Source organism: Felis catus, chromosome D2 (assembly GCF_018350175.1).
Source record: "Felis catus isolate Fca126 chromosome D2, F.catus_Fca126_mat1.0, whole genome shotgun sequence".
NCBI lineage: Eukaryota > Metazoa > Chordata > Mammalia > Carnivora > Felidae > Felis > Felis catus.
Window position 1 is genome coordinate 20,941,834 of NC_058378.1, and position 23,495 is coordinate 20,965,328.

The window sequence follows — 23,495 nt, forward strand, 5'->3', positions numbered from 1 at the left end:
AGAACCTGGAACCTGCTTCAGATTCTGCATCTCCCTCTCTCTCCGCCCCTGCCCTGCTCATGATCTGTCTCTCTCTATCTCTCAAAAATAAGTAAGCATTAAGAAAAAAAAACGAAAAAAATTAAAACTCTATATTTGAGTACATGCATATATGTTCTCTCTCTTTCCTTTTATGTCGAATGGAAAGGTAAAAACTATACCTAAATCCAAACTGTTTCATTTCAAATTCAAGCTCTGTGACTTTGAGCAAGTATTTAACTTCTTTATGTTCTTTTCTTCATCTGTAAAATGTGGATAAAAATAGTATTGACCTCATAGGGTCATTATAAGTATTAAACTAATTAATACAGGAACACCTGGGTGGCTCAGTCAGTTAAGCGTCTGACTTCAGCTCAGGGCATGATCTCATGGTTCTTGAGTTTGAGCCCTGCATTGGGCTGAACTCCAGTTCAGAGCCTGGAGTCTGCTTTGGATCCTGTGTCTTCCTCTCCCTCTGCCCCTTCCCCGCTCATGCTCTTCTCTCTCTCTCTCTCTCTCTCTCTCTCTCTCTCTCTCTCTCTCTCAAAAATAAACATACACTAAAAACAAAAAAGAATTAATACATGTGTAGTACTTAGAACAGTGTCTATAAATTCTCCAAAAATGTTGTATGCCATTATAATATGATACCCAAACCATTTCCATTCAAGTCAGTTTTTAAAAACTAATAATTTAACTCAAAAATTTTAATCATATGAGTTGTCATTATTTAAGACATTGCCTTATTTCTCAAGAAGTTGTGTGTTGCATCAGGACAGTTTAAGGGTGTGAAGATAAAGTCTAAGGAGGGCATGAGCAGCTCAGATTCAGGGTAAAGAAAAGCACCTCCTATTTCAGCTTTGAAAGCCATGTATATTAATCTATACAGAAGTGTGTATAATAAAGACCTTATGAAAGAAAACATATGATGTCTTTATCACTTATAATTCTATATCCCTGAAATTATGGGATATAGAATAGGCCTAAAATGTGCTTAATAATTGTCATTACTTTAGATTTATTTTTATTAGGAAAAAACTTAGATGTATTAGAAATATTTTTATCTTTTAGGGGCGTCTGGGTGGCTCAGTCGGTTGAGTGTCCGACTTCGGCTCAGGTCATGATCTCGCGGCCTGTGAGTTCGAGCCCCGCATCAGGCTCTGTGCTGACAGCTCAGAGCCTGGAGCCTGCTTCGGATTCTGTGTCTCCCTCTCTCTCTGTCCCTCCCCCACTCATGCTCTGTCTCTCATTGTCTGTCAAAAATAAATAAACATTAAGAAAAATTTTAAAAAAAGAAATATTTTTATCTTTTAATAACTATAACTTCACACTGAGATCAAAGAGAAAGTGTCAATTGTTATCTCCTGATGGCATATACCTGAAAAAGGCCCAGAAGACATATGAAAAAAGAGAAGAGTGAATGGTCCTAGTAGTGGAATATAACTTACTATAAAAGATGACTATACAATTTTATAATGTGTTAAGCAGAGATACAAAGACTATATTTTGTCAGCATGGAGCTTAGTTATATAGAATAGATAACTAGAAATCTCACATGTACAAAAACATATACATCTTAATTAAAAATCCACTGAGCTAAAAATTGGCAATTGAAAAGTTATATTCTATAAAATGATTTTATCATGCAGTGCTTGTAGATAGAGCAAAATCTGTATACAACTAATGATGCTATTTATAAATCTTTTTAGGAAATCATGTGCGGTGCCAATATTATGCAGCATCTGTAAAACAGGTCCAATTTATTTCTCTAGGCAGTGATTTGAAGACATGGGTAGAGGATAAAATTATTGAGGTTATAAACATGGAAATTGCTATAGTTTTAATATAAATAGATATTCTTATGTGACATATTTTAATATCTTGTTATAGAATATCTTGTTATATTTATATTTAATTAAGATAAATATGACCAATGTTTATATTATAGAAGATTAAAAAGTCTCAGACACTTTTAATATAATAGTCATGGAATATATTGTTAGGAAACAATCTTATATAGCTTCAATTTTCATTTAAAAATGAAAACTTATGACACAAATGTGGAGGCTAAACAACATACTACTAAACAACCAAAGGGGCAATGAATAAATGAAAAAGGAAATAAAAAGTACACGGAGACAAACAAAAATAAAAACACAATTGTCCACAATCCTTGGGACACAGTGAAAGCAATTCTAAGAGAGAGAAATTTAAAGCAATACAGGTCTATCTCAAGAAATAAGAAAAACTAAAGTAAATAATCTAACCTTACACCTAAAGGAACTAGAAAAAGAAGAAGAAAGTCCAAGGTCAGCAGAAGAAAGGAAGTAACAAAAGATCAGAGCAGAGATAAATAAAGTACAAGCTTAAAAAAAAAAAAACAATAGAAAAGGTCAATGTAATAAATATCTGGTTCTTTGAAAAGATCTACAAAACTGATAAACCAGTTTTTTTTTTTGCCAGACTCATCAAAAATAAAAACAAAAATAAGAAGAGAGAGAACCCAAATAAATAAAATCGGACATAAAAGTAACAACCAATAACACAGACAATCAAAGAATCATGAGACCACTACAAAAAGACTATATGCCGACAAATTAGACAACCTAGATGAAATAAATTCCTAGAAATGCACAATCTTCCAAACTGAATCAGAAAGAAATAGAAAATATGAACAAACCAATCACTAGTAATGAAATTGAATTGGTAATCAAAAAACTCCCAACAAACAAAAGTCCAGGTCTACCAAACACTTAAAGAGGAGTTAATACCTATTCTCCTCAAACTAATCCAAAAAATAAGGAAAACTTCCAAATACATTTCATGAGGCTACATTACAGTGATACCAAAATCAAAGATACTACACAAAAACTATAGGCCAATATCCCTAACAAAAATAGATGCAAAAATCCTCAATAAAATATTAGCAAATCAAATACAATATTACAGTAAAGAGATCATTCACTATGATAAAGACGGGTTTATTCTGCGGATGCACAACTTACACATCAAAGTGATATATCACATCAACAGAACAAAGCACAAAAATCATAGCATCATCTCAATAGATGCAGGAAAAGCATCTGACAAAATTCAATATCCACTCATGATTAAAAACTTTCAACAAAGTGGGCTTACAGGGAACATACTTCAACATTATAAAGGACATATATGAAAAACCCACAGCAAACATTATACTCAATGCTGAAAACTAGAAGCTTTTTCTTTAGGATTGGAAATAAAACAAGGATTTCTAATCGTACCAGTTTTATTCAACATAATACTGGAGGTCCTAGCCACAGAAATCAGACAAGAAAAATAAATAAAAGCCATCAAATTTAGTAAAGAAAAAGCTAAACTGTCACTATTTGCAGATGACATGATACTATACATAGAAAACCCTAAAGACTCCACCAAAAAACTATTAAAATAAATGAATTCAGTAAAGGTGTAGGATAATTAATACACAGAAATCAGTTTCATTTTCATACACTAATAACAGAGTAGCAGAAAGAGAAATCAGGAAAATAATTCCATTTATAACTGCACCCAAAAGAATAAAATACCAGGAATAAACTTAACCAAGGAGGTATAAGAACTGTACTATAAAACATTGATGCTGAGAAACTTAACAGAAACCCATGGGGGAGGGGAAGGAAAAAAAAAGAGGTTAGAGTGGAAGAGAGCCAAAGCATAAGAGACTCTTAAAAACTGAGAACAAACTGAGGGTTGATGGGGGTGGGAGGGAGGGGAGGGTGGGTGATGGGTATTGAGGAGGGCACCTTTTGGGATGAGCACTGGGTGTTGTATGGAAACCAATTTGACAATAAACTTCATATATTGAAAAAAATTTAAAAAATACAAACAGAAGCAAACTTTTAACAAAATTTAAATCATTTCACACACACACACACAAAACATTGATGAAAGAAGTTGAATATGATGGAAACAGAGGTATACTCCATGCTCACAGATTGGGAAAACCAATATTGCTAAAATATCCATACTATCCAAAGCAATCTACAGACTCAATACAATCCCTATCAAAATACCAACATTTCCCACAGAACTAGGATAAATAATACTAAAATGTGTGTGGAAATATTTATTTATTTATTTTGAGAGAGAGAGAGAGAGTGAGCGAGAGAGGGAGGGGCAGAGACAGAGAGAGAGAGTGAGCGAGAGAGGGAGGGGCAGAGACAGAGAGAGAGAGAGACAGAGAGAGAGAGGGAGAGGGAGAGAGAGAAAGAGAGAGAATCCCAAGCAGATTCTGTGCTGACAGTTTAATGTGGGGCTCAAACTGACTGTGAGACCATGACCTGAGCCAAAATCAACAGTTGGACCTGTAACTGACTGACTCACCCAAGTACCCTGAAAAGACAGAATATTTAATAAATGGTGCTGGGAAAACACAACAGCTACATGCAAAAGAATAAACCTGGACTTTTCTTATATGATACACAAAAATAAACTCAAAATGGTGTAAAGAAATAAATATGAGACCTGAAACCATAAAACTCCTAGAAGAAAACATAGGCAGTAATTTCTCTGACACTGGCCTTAGCAACATTTTTGTAGATATGCCTCCTCAGGCAAGGAAAATAAAATAAAAAGTAAACCATTGGGAATACACTGAAATAGAAAGTTTTACACAGATTAGGAAACCATCAACAAAATTAAAAGGCAGCCTTTTGAATGGGAGAACATATTTGCAAATGATATATCTGATAATGGGTTAATAAATGAAATATGAAGACATTCTACAACTCAACACCCAAAAAAACCCCACATAATCAAATTAAAAATGGGCAGAGAACCTAAATAGACATTTTCCCAAAGAAGACATGCAGATGGCAGACACATGAAAAGACATTCAGTGTCACAAATTTTGAGAAAAATGAAAATCAAAACCACAATGAGGAATTCCCTTACACCTGACAGAATGGCTAGAATTGAAAAGAAATAAGTATTGGTGAGGAAATGGAGAAAAAGGAACCCTTGTGCACTGATGGTGGGAATGTAAATTAGTGCATCACTGGAAATAGAAACTGGAAAACAGTATGGAGATTCCTCAAAATATGTTCCTGTGTTAAGAATAGAGTTTTCATTTTCTGTGGGTAAAATACACAGTAGTGGAATCACTGGATCATATGGTAATTCTATTTTTAATTTCTTTGAGAAACCTCCATGCTGTTTTCCACAGTAGACGAACCAATTTACATTCCACCAACAGTACATGAGAGTTCTTTTTCCTCTACATCCTCATCAACACTTGTTATTTCTTGTGTTTTTTATTTGAATCATTCTGATATGTGTGAAGTAATATCTCACTGTGGTTTTGACTTGTATTTCCCTGATGGTTAATGACATTAAGCATCTTTTCGTGTGTCTGTTGACCAAAGAAAATAAGACAACTCATTCAAAAAGATATATGCACCCTATGTATATTGAAGCATTATTTATAATAGCCAAGATGTGGAAGCAACCCAGGTATCCATCAATAGATGAATAAATAAGATGTGAAATATACATATATACCATGGAATATTAGTCAACTATAAAAAAGAATGGCATCTTGCCATTAATGACAATATGGATGGATCTAAAGGGCATTTTACTAAGTGAAATAAGTCAGACATAGTAATACAAATACCATGTTTCACTTATATGTGGAACTCAAAAAATAAAAACAAACAAACAAAAAGCAGAAACAACTCCATAAATACAGAGAACAATGTGATGGTTGTTCACAGAGGGGTTGTTCACCCCTCAGAGAAGAGGGGTGGGGGATGGGCAAAATGAGTGAAGGGGAGTGGAGGGTACAAGCTTCTAGTTATGAAATGAAAAAATCACAGAGATGAAAGGCACAGCATAGGGAATAAAGTCAGCGGTATTGTAATAGTGTTGTTTGGTGACAGATGGTAGCTACCCCTTGTGATGAGCATAGCATAACATATAGACTTATGTAGTCACTATGTTGTACACTTGAATTGGTGTAACACTGTGTGCCAACCATATTTCAAGTTAAAATAAATGAAACTTATGGTATGATAGGTAATTGCTCAAAAGTTGAATCAATATTCAGAAGCTCAGATTCAAAGAACAGCACTGCCAGAACAACCTGAATGATCCTCAGAGACAAGACAAAATAATAAAGAAGACTTTAAATATTAGCCTTTATAATAATATGGAGCTATTTTTAGTATACACAAGTACTTTTACTACTTTAAATGAGATTAAGATTGTCTATATAACTGGTTTTATTATTCATCATTTTTAAATGGCCTCTGCATATGTAGCACTCATCCTCCTGCTCATTAAAAGAACCCAGTCTGAAAGAATGTATAGCAGGTGTGTTGACACTGGACGGTTTAATCAAACAGGGTTTTTTTTTTCTGATACAAGTACAGAAAAAGAAAAAAAATGTTTTTAGGGATAAGATGAATGCTTTCGTGGATCCCTGTACAGGTTAAAAGGGTTGACTCAGCAGTACTTTGAGTATAATGTAGAGCCTAGAGAAGCAACCTGATGGCACTTTAGTTTATTGTACTTAACAGCACTCAGGACAAGTGTTTTATTCACATAGATTTCCCCTAGCTGAAATTAATTTCTCCCTTCTTTATGCTTGCACAGCACATTATTTCTTCCTCTTCTACAGCATTTACTACGTTTTACCTTATTCTAAGCTCTACTTTTTTTCATGTAAAGCCTTGAAACATCAATACTTATAAATATCTTGAGAAACATTTTAAGGTTTTTCTTTTTCTCCCCTCCTTCTCCATATATTCTTCTCTTGTAAATCAATACTCTAGAGTACATTCTTGCTACACAGAATGCCAACTATAGGTCAATTGATACTACTAGAAAACAAATCAGCAACATGGAAAATGAAAGCAGAGTGAATTAGGATGAAAGCACAATGCTATGTGTTATATATTTATTTAGTCGATATGCTGACATGCTAGAAAACTATTAATCTCTTCCCCTATAACCAAAAAATGTTTATAGCATATACCATGTTATGAAAAGCAAATTATTTGTATGATAATTGTTTAATGAATAATTTGTATGAATAATTGTTCTCCTAAATGGCAGTGGACTATTATCTTCTCTTGGGTAAATTTAATCTCTGAATAAAGTCTTACACTTCTCTATTCCTAGTACTTAATGATATACAGATCAAAAGTACTAAAAATCTTGTTAAATTACATTACATTAATCAAAATTAATGGAGTTTACATCTGCTGATTCTAGTCTTTAAGCCAATAATGTGGCAAACCTCCTTTTTCTGCTCAGTATCTATAGGCTATTACCTTTCAGAATAAAATGTTTTTAACTGACTTAGCATTAGCTGTCTTCTTTGTAGCCCGGGGAGTTGAGGAACAGAGAGCAGATACATCTTGTCAAAAGGAAAAGGACAAAACTGAAATTTAAATTATCTTATAACCAGCTGTATAAACAATTCTACAAGTTTACCCTTTCAAATCATTTATAGGCCATTATCTGGATAAAGCCACTGAGGCCTTAGAAGTGATACAGAAAAGACAAGAACCTTGAAATTGAAACTTAATATATCCAAATTAAGTTTGCAACTGAGGTGGCAGAACAAAAAAAAAATCCATCACAGGTGTTGACCTCTAAGTATTTTGCTGCTCATCTGTAAGAACGTGAGACCAGTAAGTGTCATTTGTACCACCTACTACTGTAGATTCACAGCCTCTTGTGAAGACATGAGACAAAGTCATTATGAGCTGGTTTTAAGAAACTCTACCATGGTTTCAATAAGTATTTAAAAAAAGTATTTTAAAAGTACAAAACAGGGCACTTGTGTGGCTCAGTTGGTTAACCATCTGACTCTTGATTTTGGCTCAGGTCATGATCTTGTGTTTGTGGGTTTGAGCATTCTCAGCCTCACTGAGTGCAGAGCCTGGTTGGGATTCTCTCTCTCTCCCCCTTTCTCCCCTGCTCATGTGCACACTCTCTCTTTCTCAAAATAAATAGTAAAAACTTGGGGAAAAAGTATAAGACAAATTAGATATTTGATTTGTTGATGTGACACCAGACAAATTAGTTTAAATGAATACTGATGTATTTCTTAGGCAGTTGTTTGGGGTCACGTATAAAGACATGCTGAAGAGAGAGAAATAGGGGAGCTGAATAATGCAAGTCTATAATGATTATACTGAGTATCATATCTGTTTTTTTTTTTGTCTTCTTTTCCTCCTCTCCCATCTGATAAGGACATTTGGCTATTATGATATTTTTAAAAGGAAAAAAATGTCTAAATATATCTAAAAAACTCATAGATGAAGACAGTGAAATTGTATGGAATAGAAACCAGTGCAACAGATTGTAGTGTGTGGCAAGAATGAAACTAATTGTACCTAATACATGTCTTAAAAGTTGAATTTTGGGGCGCCTGGGTGGCTTGGTTGGTTAAGCATCCGACTTCGGCTCAGGTCATGATCTCACGGCCCGTGAGTTCGAGCCCCGTGTCGGGCTCTGTGATGACCGCTCAGAGCCTGCAGCCTGTTTCAGATTCTGTGTCTCCCTCTCTCTCTGCCCCTCCCCTGTTCATGCTCTGTCTTTCTCTGGCTCAAAAACAAATAAACGTTGAAAAATAAAATAAAATAAAAAAGTTGAATTTTGCCAGATGATAGTTTCAAATTTGATTTTGTATTTGTATCAGTCTGGTTCCTTGGATTATTAGGAAATTTTCTGTAGACTTACTGTATGTGTAGTATTTCCATAGACATAGTCTGCCTTTGGCTATGTTTGATTAAGCATCCTGTATTCCTCAGTATTATGATGTCCTAAACAGTCAAACAACTATTTTAAGCTGAGCAAAATTTTTGTGGAGAAAAATAAATGCAATGTAGGACGTGCTATAATAAAAGAAGTGTCACATGAGAGATGAGAGAAATAATCTCCCTTATCATTATAGCATCATCAACTAAATCCTTATAAGGCTGTCAGGTTTGCTCTGTGAATATCTGAAATAAGGCTTCTTTATTGCATCTCATGGACTGTCAACACCTCCCACATCATGGAAGATTAGCCCATGATCTGTCCCATAAAATGTGTGAATCCACAGATACTTTGTGGTTATATGACACTTATCATAAATAGAAAATCTTATTATCAAGCTTCACGACATAACATGACTTAAAGGTCTGAAGGACCATAGAGTAATCAAGAGACTACATAAAATGTAGCTACATTCCAGTAGTTATTCCATTTTTGATGTTTTGCATAATTAGCTTTAATATCATCTGTGATTTGTAAAAATGAGACCTGTAGGCATTTCTTTCAGCTTAGAAATATAAAACTTCAAGAAGGTTGTCATGAGGAATAATAAATGAAAGTTACTGTGAAGGACTTTTCAGATAGAAATAGCCATACAGTGTTAAATAACCAAAGATAATTTTTAGTGTGAATGAGCTGACAATTTATGTAAAAGTGCTTATTTGTAATTAAACAGTTCAGATGAGTTGCTCTATTGTTATCAGGCCACCCAAATTAGTGCTGAGCATTAAATTTCAAGAGGGAAATATATAATTTTAGAGCTGTATTTAGAGGAAAACAAGGTCTTATCCTTTGAGGCAAGCTGTGGTATTTGGGAAAAGGTAGACTGGAGAATAGATGAATAGAAGAGATAGAATGTTTAAAATCATTTATATATGGCTGTCACGTGAAGAAGAATTAACTGTTCTCTGTGTGTCCAAGATAACAGTGGGAGAAAAGTTTTGGTTCCACATAATGCTGACTCTGGAGCTCTCTGTGGATAGAACAGGCTACCTCAAGAGGAAATAGATTTGTAGTTGCTAGACATTCACAAAAAACTTGGCTTAAGTGCTGTGGAGAAGTTTCAAACATGAGAAAAGCAGTAGTAAAAATAAATCTTCCAATTTTTGAAGTATTTAATACCTTTATGAATATTATATAATCAACATGAACACACATTGGAACAACGAAGAGTCTCATTTATGTGTCCTAATGATGACACTTTTATTTTTAGAAAGTGATACAGGCCAGCTCATTTTAAAGTGCTTTGCTGATATTATAGTTTTGATAAATTGAAGGTTTGTGACAACCCTGCTTCAAGCATGTTTATCAACATCATAATTCCCACAGCATTTTTGATCACTTCATGTCTCTGTCCCATTTTGGTAATTCTCAGAGTATTTCAAACTTTTTCATGATTATTATATTTTTATGGTGACCAAGATCAGTGATCTTTGATATTACTCTTGTATTTATTTCGGGGTGCCACAAACCATGCTTATATAAGAAGGCAAATTTAGTGAATAAATGTTGTGTGTTATGACTGCTCCACTGACTGGCCATTCCCCCCGTATCTCTCCCTCTCCTTAAGACTACCTATTCTCCAGGTGTCTGGGTGGCTCAGTCAGTGGAGCGTCCGACTTTGGCTCAGGTCATGATCTCACAGTCTGTGAGTTCGAACCCCGCGTCAGGCTCTGTACTGACAGCTCAGAGCCTGAAGCCAGCTTCAGATTCTGTGTCTCCCTCTCTCTCTGCTCCTCCCCCGCTCATGCTCTCTCTCTGTTAAAAATAAATACACTTTAAAAATTTTTTTTAAAAAAGACTACCTATTTTCTCAGACTCATAAATATTAAAATTGGGTCATTTAATAACACTACAATGACCTGTAATTGTTCAAGTGAAAGGAAGTGTTGTATGTCTCTCATTTTAAATCAAAAGCTAGAAATGATTAAGCTTAGTAAGTAAGGCATGTCAAAAGTTGAGATAGGCAAAAAGCTAGGCCTTTTGTGCCAGAGATAGCCAAGGTGTGAATGCAAAGAAAAAGTTCTTAAAGGAAATTAAAAATGCTACTCCAGTGAATACACGAATAAGAAAGTGAAACAGCCTTATTGTTTATGTGGAGAAAGTTTCAGTGATCTGCATAAAAGATCAAACCAGCTACAACATTCCTTTAAATCAAAGCCTAATCAAGAACAAAGCCCTAACTCTCTTCAATTCTATGAAGACTGAGAGATGTGAGGAAGCTGCAGAAGAAAAGTCTGAAGCAAGCAGAAGTTGGTTCATGAGGTGTAAGAAATTAAGCTGTCTCCATAACATAAAAGTTTACGGTGAAAAAGCAAGTGCTGATATAGAAGTTGTAGCAAGTTATCTAGAAGATCTAGCTAAGATAATTAATGAAGGTGGCTACACTAAACAACAGATTTTAAATGTAACAAAGATTGAAAGATAAAACTACTTTCTATTGGAAGAAGAAGTCATCTAGGACTTTCATAGATATGCAAGTCAATGCCTGGTTTCAAAGGACAGGCTGACTTTCTTTTTAGGGGCTAACACAGCTGGTGACTTGAAGATGATGCCAATCTTCATTTGCCATTCTGAAAATCCTAGGGCCCTTAAGATTTATGTTAAATTTCCTCTGCTAGTGCTCTAGAAATGGTACAACAAAGCCTGGATGACAACATATCTGTTTATAGTACAGTTTACTGGGGCGCCTGGGTGGCTCAGTTGGTTGAGTGTCCAACTCAGGCTCAGGTCATGATCTCATGGTTCATGAGTTCGAACCCCATGTCAGGCTCTGTGCTGACAGATCAGAGCCTGGAGCCTGCTTCAGATTCTGCGCCCTCCCCCTCTGCTCCCCCCCCCCGCCCCGGCTTGTGCTCTCTCTCTCTGTCTTTCAAAAGTGAATAAACATTAAAAAAATTATAGTATGGTTTACTGAATATTTTAAGCCCACTGTTGAGACCCACCGCCAGGAAAGAAGATTCCTTTAAAAATATTACTGTTCATTGGCAATGTACCTGGTCATCCAAGAGCTTTAATGGAGATGGAAAATGAGATTAAGGTTTTTTTCATGATTGCTAATATAACATCCAATCTGAAGCCCCTGGATCAGGGAGTAAAGTTGACTTTCAAGTCTTATTATTTAAGAAATCCATTTTGTAAGGCTATGACTACCATACATAGTGATTCCTCAGATGGCTCCGGACAATGTCCATGGAAAACCTTGTGGAAAGGATTTACCATTCTTGAAGTGTTCATTAAGAACACTTGTGATTCATGGAAAGAGGTCAAAATATCAATATTAACAGAAGTTGAAAGAAATTGATTCCACCTCTCATGGATGACTTTGAGGTGTCCAAGACCTTCCAAGGTGGAGGAAATATCTATAGATGTGGTGGAAATAGCAAGAGAACCAGAACTAGAAGGGGACCCTGAATTGCTTCAATATCATGACAAAACTTTAATGGATAAGTGTGGGAAGTAAGTTTAAGAATTCTGTATGCTTGCACTAATGGGTTAACGAGGCTTCCAGTGAAAAGCTGCCACAGGGCAAAAGTGCCCAAGTCATTAAGTAAAACAAGGCTTAGGGAGGAAAGCCGCCTCCACAGGACTAAAGCCTCTGAGAACAGTTAGAGGTGGAAAGCTGCTATGGGGCAAAAGTGCCCAAGGTAGCTAGTTAAAAAGGTGCCTTATTAGCCTTGAGGCAGCATCTTCCAGCAATCTTAAACTTTGGAGATAAGAGCTACTTGGCTGTATCACCCAAAGAGAAACACTGTCCATCTGGTGTCGGTGTCTGGTGCCAATATATCATTGCGCTTTTTTTTAAATTTTATATATGAAATTTATTGTCAAATTGGTGTCCATACAACACCCAGTGCTCATCCCAAAAGGTGCCCTCTTCAATACCCATCACCCACCCTCTCCTCCCTCCCACCCCCCATCAACCCTCAGTTTGTTCTCAGTTTTCAACAGTCTCTTATGCTTTGGCTCTCTCCCACTCTAACCTCTTTTTTTTTTCCTTCCCCTCCCCCATGGGTTCCTGTTAAGTTTCTCAGGATCCACATAAGAGTGAAACCATATGGTATCTGTCTTTCTCTGTATGGCTTATTTCACTTAGCATCACACTCTCCAGTTCCATCCACGTTGCTACAAAAGGCCATATTTCATTTTTTCTCATTGCCACGTAGTATTCCATTGTGTATATAAACCACAATTTCTTTATCCATTCATCAGTTGATGGACATTTATGAAAAGCCCACAGCTAACATCATCCTCAACGGGGAAAAACTGAGAGCTTTCTCCCTGAGATCAGGAACACGACAGGGATGCCCACTCTCACCGCTGCTGTTTAACATAGTGCTGGAAGTTCTAGCATCAGCAATCAGACAACAAAAGGAAATCAAAGGCATCAAAATTGGCAAAGATGAAGTCAAGCTTTCGCTTTTTGCAGATGACATGATATTATACATGGAAAATCTGATAGACTCCACCAAAAGTCTGCTAGAACTGATACATGAATTCAGCAAAGTTGCAGGATACAAAATCAATGTACAGAAATCAGTTGCATTCTTATACACTAACAATGACGCAACAGAAAGACAAAGAAACTGATCCCATTCACAATTGCACTATCATTGCGCTTTAATCTCAACTTCTAACGCACTCGTTCCCCAAACCCTTTGCTTATTACACACACAAATTCATGGTCAATATCTTATTGTTTCCTTCTGCACATTCACTATGTATGTAAAACCTTGAGAGCTCAATAAATACAGAGACAAAACCTCTGTTTGGGGCTCTTGTCTCTTCCTGGACATTAGCTCTCTCATATTCAATTTTGTATCTGCTCTCTTGCTGGAAAGAGATTCCAGACTCAAATTCTGGGACAGATAAAGTATTGGTTTTATGAATGAGCAAAGAAAATGGTTTCTTGAGATGGAATCAACTGGTGAAGATGCTATGAAAGTTGTTGAAATGACAACAAAAGATTTAGAATATTGCATATATTTAGTTGATAAAGCAGCAGCAGGGTCTGAGAGGATTGACTCCAATTTTGAAAGAAGTTCTAATGTTGGGGGGTGCCTGAGAAGCTCAGTCAGTTAAGTGTCCGACACTGGCTCAGGTCATGATATCACCACTTGTGAGTTTGAGCCCCGCATTGGGCTTTATGCTGACAGCTCAGAGCCTGGAGCCTGCTTCAGATTCTGTGCCTCCCTGTCTCTCTCTGTCCCTCCCTGGCTCACACTTGTTTCTGTCTCTCTCTCAAAAATAAAAATAAATAAATAAATAAATAAATAAATAAATAAATAAATAAATAAACATTAAAAATTAAAAAAAAGAAGTTCTACTGTTGGTAAAATACTACCAAACAATAATGCATGCTATAGAAAAATAGTTTGTGAAAGGAAGAATCAAACAATATGGCAAACTTCACTGTGTCTTATTTTAGGAAACTGTCACAGCCATCCCAACCTTAAACAACTACCATCTTAATTAGTCAGCAGCCATCAACATTGAGGCAAGACTCTCCACCAAGAAAAAGATTATGACTCATTGAAAGCTCAGATGATGGTTAGGATTTTTAAGCAATAAGCACTTTTTAAGTGATGCATATACATTTTTTTAGACACAATGATATTGCACACTTCATATACTACAGTATAGTGGAAACATAATTTTCACATGTAGTAGGAAAGCAAAAAATTGGAATTTTTGCCTGATTGGAATATCCTTTATTGCGGTGGTCTGGAACCAAACCTGAAATATCTCTGAGGTAAACCTATAGTCATCTGTCTGCATGATCCTCACTCTTGCTACTTTCTAGTTGAAGCCCTTCCTATGAATAGCTACCGTGCTAGTTTTTATGATGCCTACTCCTCTTGCTAAAATTAGTTAACCAGAAACAACTCCGTTTATCTGCATTCTAGGATAACAGCAATAACTTGGGTTAGGGAGAAATGTTGGCATGGACAGTGTCTTTCTTTGTATCATCACACAAAACCTAATGGCCACTCAATAATGTAAACTGATTTCATACATACATTCATACATACATACATACATACATACATATATACATAGCATTGAATCATCATTCAGTGGGTGTTATTGACCGAGTAATCTCTCTAATAAGCCTCTACATACTCTGAAGTTTTTCTCATTATGGATCTTGGGGCAGGCTTACTTTAGCTGGAGTCAGGAAAGCTAAACTTCAATTGAATGCAATGTGGTAGTTTTGTTTACACAAGTATTACAGAGAACGTCTCAAGGTAAGATGTGGTTGTTAAATTAAAGCTTCGTATCATGCTAATGAGTGTATTGCACATGTGAGCTATATAACAACACTGATGTTACAGTAAACTTGAGAGAAAGTTAGATGTTAGAAAAATTAGAGGGCTTTCAGAGATCCTATAGGTCTTTCTTTTAGCTTAGAAAGAACTTTGGGAAATCAAACTGTGTTAATCATTATAAAAGTCACAGCTCTAAATCTGCTGAGATAAAAATCCTGGAAAAATTATTTATTAGGAAATTTCTGTGGATAGATTTAAGGGGACACTAACTAGATCAGGGTTTCAAGACAGCAATTTGAGCTGTGTTCCAGGGCAGTAGACTAGAGATTTTGTTTGCCAATAATATAAAGATGTAAGTGAATTTGTTTTGAGCCTCATGAAAAACTAAAAACTAGAAAGATACATCTATGAAGGTGAGAACAACCTGGAACTTACGGAAAAATGACTGTGGTTATATACTTATGACTGCTCACCATATATAATTTACTTTCAAGATTCCCTGACATGGAGTTAGTAATGACTATGTACTTGAACACCTTCTGAAAATACTCTACTCCAATGCATACTTAATAGAAGGGGAAGGACCAGAGAAGGGAAGAAAGGCTGTCAATAAGAGTGGTTCAGTGGCCCTTGGGTAGTTCAGTTGATTAAGCGTTCCACTCTTGATTTTGGCTCAGGTCATGATCCCAGAGCTATGGGATCAAAACCCATGTAGGGCTATGAACTGAGCATGGAGTTTACCTAAGATTCTCCCTCCTTCTCCCTCTGCCCCTCTCCCCTGCTTGTGCATGCTCTCTCTCCAAAATAAAAATAAAAATAAAAATTAAGTAATTAATTAATTCATTTAAAAAGTGGTTCAACCTGTAGAGAAATTCTTTCCTCTCCATCCCTCCCAATATTTCTTTTCCCTAACACCAACTCCTTTTAAATTTTGACTAGTGACAGCAGAAGATATTCCAAAACATGCTATCCAGAGAGCCATTTTTAGTTGATCTGTGTTTACCCACAAGTATAAACACTAGACTTTGCTTTAGTCCTTAAGGTTAATCGACTTGTATATCATTGGAAGATAACTATTTTGTTTTAAACATGGAAAAGTTGTGTACAATAAATTTTTCATGCTTCATAATGCCATGTGATGCTGTGCTGCATATATACTAACATTTTTAGTATATAACCATCAGTATTTTAAGTGAACAAGTCAATCTTTTAAAATTTCAAAATATTAGTTATTTTTGTGATTTTAAATAGTCTCAGAAACAAAAGAGTGTAACATCATTCTATCAAATCCATTGTTTCTTTCTCACTCCCAGTTCTATTGTTCTAGTCTATTATAATTTCTTGCTTGCACTATCATAATTTCTTAAACACCTATCTTCCTCCATTCCATTCATCCTATAAAAATGGGAAGATTAGTCACATAATAGTGCTTTCCAATTGTCATATACCTGCCTAAAAAGCTTCAGTAGCTCACCATTAATATAGAACAAAAACAGGTAGCCATTATAATTCATTGAACAAGTTCTAATGAACAAAATCTTTTAGTGGGTTGATGTTAGTAGCAGCATAGATTAAATAAAGGAGGTAGGAAAACTATGTACATGGTAATTTCAATAATCTGGTCAAAATTATGAGAATCTAAATGTTATAGTAGTACCTATAATTCAGGGGAAAAAACATGTCCAGGAAATATTGCAAAATTTTCATTGTTTTAAGTCCATTTTGATTTAAAGTGGAAAAGAGAAAATCAGAAAGTTGGGTGATATTGGGTGACTAAGAAGATACTGTTCCATTCACAATAATGGGGGAAAAATTAAAAAGGAAAACAGTTTGGGGATGAATTGATTACTTAGATACGGTTATGTGAATGTAAATAAAAATGTCCATTAGTTGGAAATAGAATAATGACTTTTGTTTATAGTTGGGAACTTGAAATAGGGATTTGAAGATGAAGGTGAGAATTTAAACATGAAAAAGACATTAAAATTCATGAAAATGCATGTATTCTCAGAGGAAATCGCTTTAAACAGGGAAGAACATAATGTCAGAGGTTGAACTTTAAAGAACACCTACACTCAAGGGGGCAACTTAGAAGCTAGAGTTGATAAACATTAAGCACACATGTAGGAAGAGATCCAGTAGAGTTCAGTGCCACAGAAGTTCAGCGAAATAAACTACTAAAATATCAAAGAGGATGCAGATGATAAAAGGCCTGTATATTGGTGATGTGGAAAATCTCATCAAATCCAAAGATGACATTTGAAGAGTAAGAATCATAGTGTTGGAGACATGATAAATTGTGTGAAGATTAAAAGGAAATGGAGGGGCGCCTGGGTGGCTCAGTTGGTTGAGCGTCCGACTTCAGCTCAGGTCATGATCACGCGGTCCGTGAGCTCGAGCCCCGCGTCGGGCTCTGTGCTGACCGCTCAGAGCCTGGAGCCTGTTTCTGATTCTGTGTCTCCCTCTCTCTCTGACCCTCCCCTGTTCATGCTCTGTCTCTCTCTGTCTCAAAAATAAATAAATGTTAAAAAAAATAAATAAAAAAAATAAAAGGAAATGGAGGCAATGAATAAGTTTTATAGCACTGCAATTTATATTGGGCTTCTTATATACCACAGAATATTAAGAAGTTGGATAAGTAACTGGTTCAAGTAAGATAATTTTTAAAATCAAGAAGATTTGGTAATGTTTAAAGATAAAAAAGGGAGGAAAGAAAAAGACTGAAGCAGCTGGAGGGGGTAAAAATAGGAAACTAACAACTTTATTCTGCATTACACAGGCACTGAGTGAAGAATACAGATAAAAGAAGGAAAAGTAACAAATTTTACCAGGACCTACTGAGCTAAAGATAAGAACCAATGAGAAATTTCATTCATGCTTTTATTGTTTTTCCAGGAAAGAAAGAGAGACAGAGAGGTCATTTTTTGAAAGTGAGATCACTTTTGAAAGTGAGAGCAGAACTGGGGGTTTCAGAGTCAAAGAGTCTGTGACAGTTAAATTATCAAGTCATCATAGTTCTCCACCATCTCTGTCCAGTGTTTGGTGATACAGAAGTAGAAGTGTAGAAATCAAATACTGGGGAGAGATTCAATATTGAGTATTTGCTTATGGGCTTGGCAAAAATCTACCATGAGTTAAAACCAAAAGCAAACATAATATGATGTAATTTAAAAGGGCCCCAACACACTAAACCATAAAGCTATTCTAAATATGGAAGTTCTTAATGTTTTCAAATAGCTATTAAAATATTTCCAGCAATTTGTACTGTAAAATTGACCAGATGTACTTTCTTAATGGTGTTCTTAGAACATCCTCACTAACTGCGAGATGCCTTACAGTTCATGCAACACTTGCATATATATTATGTCATTTGATTTTCACACGTTTAGACACAAGTCAACTTGAGTCAGGATAAAGAATTTAGATCATTTGAGTGGCTTTCATGAGTTTTATTTTGTCCCACCATTATAAGGGCTTAGGAAAAGTCCTGGTAATGATTGAGAGGAGAGAAAAATATAAATAAAAACACTCCTTCATTTACTACGCATTTTGAGTTTGCTTCTACCCATGGTTTTGGTTCTCAGTCATTGCCTTCTGCTTAGCCATAAAAATCTGGATTGTGCCTAAGGGTGTAGGTTATATAATAAGAATGACCTCTGCACTTACAAGCTTATTGAAAGGAGTTTGTAATCTACTTTTTCTTTAGGTTTGATAACATTCTAGGCAGTTGTAGCAATATAATTAAACACAAAGTACTAAAGTTCAATCAAATAATTCAACAAATTGTACTGAGTATCTTCTCTATGAAAATACTATAATATGTGCTTAAAATTTACAGCACAGGGGAAATAAGAAATGTTCAGGGAAGAAGTATAGGTTTTACATGATAGCAAGCTCAAGATGTGTGAGAAGATTGATATCACTGTCAGAAAAGCTAACGTTATCCTGGGCTGTGTTATAAGATGTGTGGCATATAGAGCAAAGATGGCTTATTTCCCTTTATATTCTTAATATCTTTCTACACCACAGATGTGTTCACCAATGGACACTTAGAAAACACTAGAGCTATCTAGAAGAGAGTGTCAAAAGTGGTAAAGGGACTCAAAGTAATGTAATATCAGAAATGTTTGAAAGAACTAGGAATATTTAGCCAGAGAATTGAATATATATGGGCAGCAGAAGGAAGAGGATTGTCATTATTGTGTATGACTAACAGAGGAGAAAATGAAGGCCACTGTATTGTCCTTATAGGAAGCATATTTGGGTTGATAATGAGTAAGATTACTTCATGAGGATTTATTAAAAGATAAACAACTTTTCAGTGGCTTCAACACTGGATACAGTATTGCATTAAGATACATTTAGGTCCTTTTCAAATTTAAGTCTCATCCTTAATGTACACTAATAACGTAAAAATCATAGTGCGATTATGTTTTCAGATAATATAAAGAAATTTTTGACATAGGGAATAATATTTATAGGTAATGCACCATTTGAGCTGGACCTTGAATGGTAGGATTTTGGCTATAATAGTGGCCACCTCAAGCTAACAATTAAATAATGTAAGTGTACAAGGATTGCAATTACTCACACTGCAACTTATATATGAAAAGAAAAGGTAGAATTTTTATTTTGTCTAAAACTTACTTGGTTATTTTCATGAAATATTGTTCACTGATATAAAGGGAAGGTAAATAATGTTTTTAGTCTAATCCTGGATCTTAGATCCAGTCAGTATTTTAATCAGTTCCTTTAGGTATAGTCCAGATTTTTAGGTAAAATCCTCAGTCTTTAAGATTTTTACCTTTTCTTCTACATCTTATTTTAGATGGTATTTGGGAATATCAAGACAGGAGAGTTTCCATTACCTTGAAGCACTGGGACAAAGGCTTATTGGAATTTGAATATATTTTGCCTCCTCTGGTCTCTGTGGTGACATTTCTTGTATGCCTAATTGCTTCTGGTCTTTCTCTTGAAGTTGGTGGCTAGAGAAACTTATGATCTGTGTTTTTTCAATTTGTTCAGGGCTTGTTTTCCATCTCTGAGACTGACAAGTCTCATCTTTTTGGTGCTTTAGACCTCCCTGGTCTAGAAGGTCCACTATGCAGCTTTTGCTAGCATTTTCAAATCAGGCTTCACAGCAGGTTGGCTAGCTTTCACTCAACTACCTTCTAAATATACAGAAACTTTCAGCAGTTCCAGAAAGTAAATCCCTGTCCTCCATCTAACAATGATGCCTTGTTCAAGGTTACCTGAATGCAGTCACCCTCAGTCTGGCCAGGTGATATCATCCCAAAGACCTAAGAAGTAGGGCAGACATTTCTCTGTCCTTGAGTGTTCCCATACCTATCTGTAGGCTGTACCTATACCTAAAGTGTCGCGACTGGCGCGACAATCACCGAGGTCAGGGTCCTGAGGGTAGGGGAGTGCAAGAAAAGAGAAGAGAAGAGAAAGTTTGGGAACAGGAGGGTCCCCTGGGCTGATGGCCCAAGTGATGGCTTTATTGTTGCTGTACACAATCTTTTATAATATAAGACTCTTATGGATCAGGTCATTCTAAGAATAAACAGGTTTCACATAATCACTGCCAGCCAAAGCATTTAGTTCTGTATACCTTGTGAACCTTGTGAACGGGTCACAAGACCTTGTTGATAGATTGCTAGCAAAACACAGTTCCCATGTTTGTTTCTATCTGACTCGGGGTAGAAAAAGGGAGGTAGCATTACTGCCAACACCTGCAGACCACAGGCTTCAGGAATTAACTTTCTCAGCCTTGACAAGGCTTTTGTATGCCCTTGAAAGTGGGGGAATGGGAGGGGGAACCACCGGGTTGGCTTGAGTCAACGGGGAACATTGCTCGGCCCGGTCTCAGCCTGGCACCGGGGCCCGGCCCCCCACACTAAAGCTACAAACCTTCATCTCACATCCTCAATGTGAGAGTAAGTAAAAATGTTGTTGGTTGCCAACCTCAAGCACTTCAACCTCTTTTCCATAATTCTCTGAGCCAAAGAGAATATACTTTTCTTTCCTTTACCTATCTCAAGCCACCATCTTCTTTATACCAATCTCTGGCCTAAGTTGTGAACCGGGATATCTTGTCTTCACTATGGGATAAACTCTTATCATTTTGAACACTAGTCTTAGCCTTGATATGTTAAAACATAAGCAAATCTATATTTTATCTTTTGACAATGCATTGATTTGACGCTTCACAACTTGCTGAAAAAAATCAGATGCTGAATTTCAAAAGTAAAATAGTAACTCTTTTGTATTTCTTATGTAATAATCTAAGGCCTTAGCAGAAAGATGCCTTGGATTGAATAGATCTTATACCCGGAAAGTCAAATTAATATTTCTCAAAACATTACCTCCTTTCCCACATAAATATTCTGGCTCACAAATCTGATCATGCTAATTTCCCATATAAAGCCTTTCAGTAATTTCCTGTTCTCTTTATTTTCATTTATTTATTTATTTATTTATTTATTAAATATGAAATTTATTGTCAAATTGGTTTCCATACAACACCCAGTTGTATGCTCATCCCAACAGGTGCCCTCCTCAATGCCCATCACCCACTTTCCCCTCCCTACCGCCCCCCATAAGAGACTCCTATTCCCTTTAAATAAAATCCTTTTAGAGGCTTTCTTGAATAATCAGACTAGGTTAGGACACCTGTGTGTCCTTCACAAGTTCCCATGATTCCTTTTTTCATAACACTCATTATAATCTTCCTTTTTCAAAGCCTATCTTTCCTAATTGATTTGAACTCAAAAATTCCAACATCTAGCATATTGTCCATGGGCACAGCTAGTGTTTAATAAATATTTGTATGGATTATAATTTTAATTATAGATATGAATTAGATTTCTCACCTGTAAATCAATAAATTGGTAATCTAGCTCACACAGTTTCTTTTGAAATTTGTAAATGTGATACTACTCTGAAAGATGAACCCACTGTGGCTTAGCTGACAATATCAATTTCTATTCCTCCAGACGCAGGTTTTAGAACACAGGATATTCACCAATAAGTGCCATCTTGCCACATTTCTTGACAAGTAATAATTTATCCTCTCCTTAGGGACACCCCTATCTTGACATTTCTCAAACTGCAAGAAGGAGATCCATCTTCATTAATACCTAAGTTGATAATGAGGACATTTCACTTTAAGATACCCAATTATCTTCCACAGATTTGTATCAACTTGAAGTTGTGCCAAGTTTTCTCACAGGCTTATTTTACCTTAAGCTGGTCCTTCTGTTTTATGAGGTTTCAATTAACTAGATTTAGTCATGTTATGGCTAGAAGGATGTGACTAGAAAGGGTAGCATATAGCAATCTGTATGTAAATTGTTACTTTATTGTTTAACATTTATGTTTGAAATTGGAAAATCAATAAAAAGGAACTTTAATTCCCAACAAGCATACACACTAAAAAAAAGAAGAGAGAGGGGCAAGCACTGTTTTGATCCTAAGATAGCAACACAACTAAAAGCTGTTCCAAAGAAGCAAATGGCAACAGAGGTCAATAGGCTGTGACCTATACCCATTTTATTTTAAAAACTTTTTCACCTCCACGAAGTGCACTGCAGAATCCTAAATGCCTTTAAAAAGAATGGGCAGACAAATTTAGGGTAACTTGAGGAAGCACATTTCCCATTGTGCTTCCATATCCACCAGGACAGGTACTGTTTTTTACCCCCTTCACTAGCGTCCAGAACAATGCCCAGCACAGAGTAAACATTTAATACAGTTGTTGAACGAATTAATGAATGAATGGAGCAAGCTAGACTGCGAAGGCTGAAAGATTAGTGGCTGTCAGTCCTGAAGCACACGTGCTGCCTTTCCAGCCCGCTGGCTGACATCTCATTCCCTCACCTTTCTGGCAGTTTTGAATTCCTGTTTGCCCCTCCTTCAAGATGACCAAAATTCTGTCCCTAAACCCTGCCAGTCCTCAGTTAATCCACACATCTCTCACACGGAAGCAGCTGTTCCTGAGGAATGCTCGGTTGAGCAGGTGGGGGCTGGGTGGGGAGTAGCCCAGGACATTGAACGGAGAAGGCAGCCTTCTGGCTCCGCGAACCCGTATACAAAGGGTCTGGACGCATATTTTTCCAGTCCTTCAAAACAACCAATCTGCTCCCCCTCACCTCCCCAGTGCCAGACGCCCCAGTGCCAACCTGGATACGACTGACACTGACGAGGGAAAAGAAGCTAAATCAACCTCACCAGGAGAGAGGGCGAATCCAGCGTGACGCACCCCCAGCATCCCGCAGTTCCCGCGAGTTCACCTAGCTCAGGGGATTGCCGGGGCTGAGGAGCGAGGGCAGCAGGGGGCGCGTGCGCGTGGAAGGGCGGGGGAAGGGGGGGGCGCAGGAAGGAGGAGCGCCGCGCGCCAGC

General features: G+C 36.5%; 1 long non-coding RNA gene across 1 annotated transcript in view; it reads right to left on the reverse strand.

The window, feature by feature from the left end:
- Positions 1–23,456, reverse strand: part of LOC123380783 — a 42,545-nt gene extending 19,089 nt beyond the window's left edge. Inside the window, exon 1 of the long non-coding RNA XR_006586940.1 lies at positions 23,325–23,456. This is a non-coding gene — a long non-coding RNA (uncharacterized LOC123380783). The remainder of the gene's footprint in view (positions 1–23,324) is intronic.
- Positions 23,457–23,495: the final 39 nt, after the last annotated feature.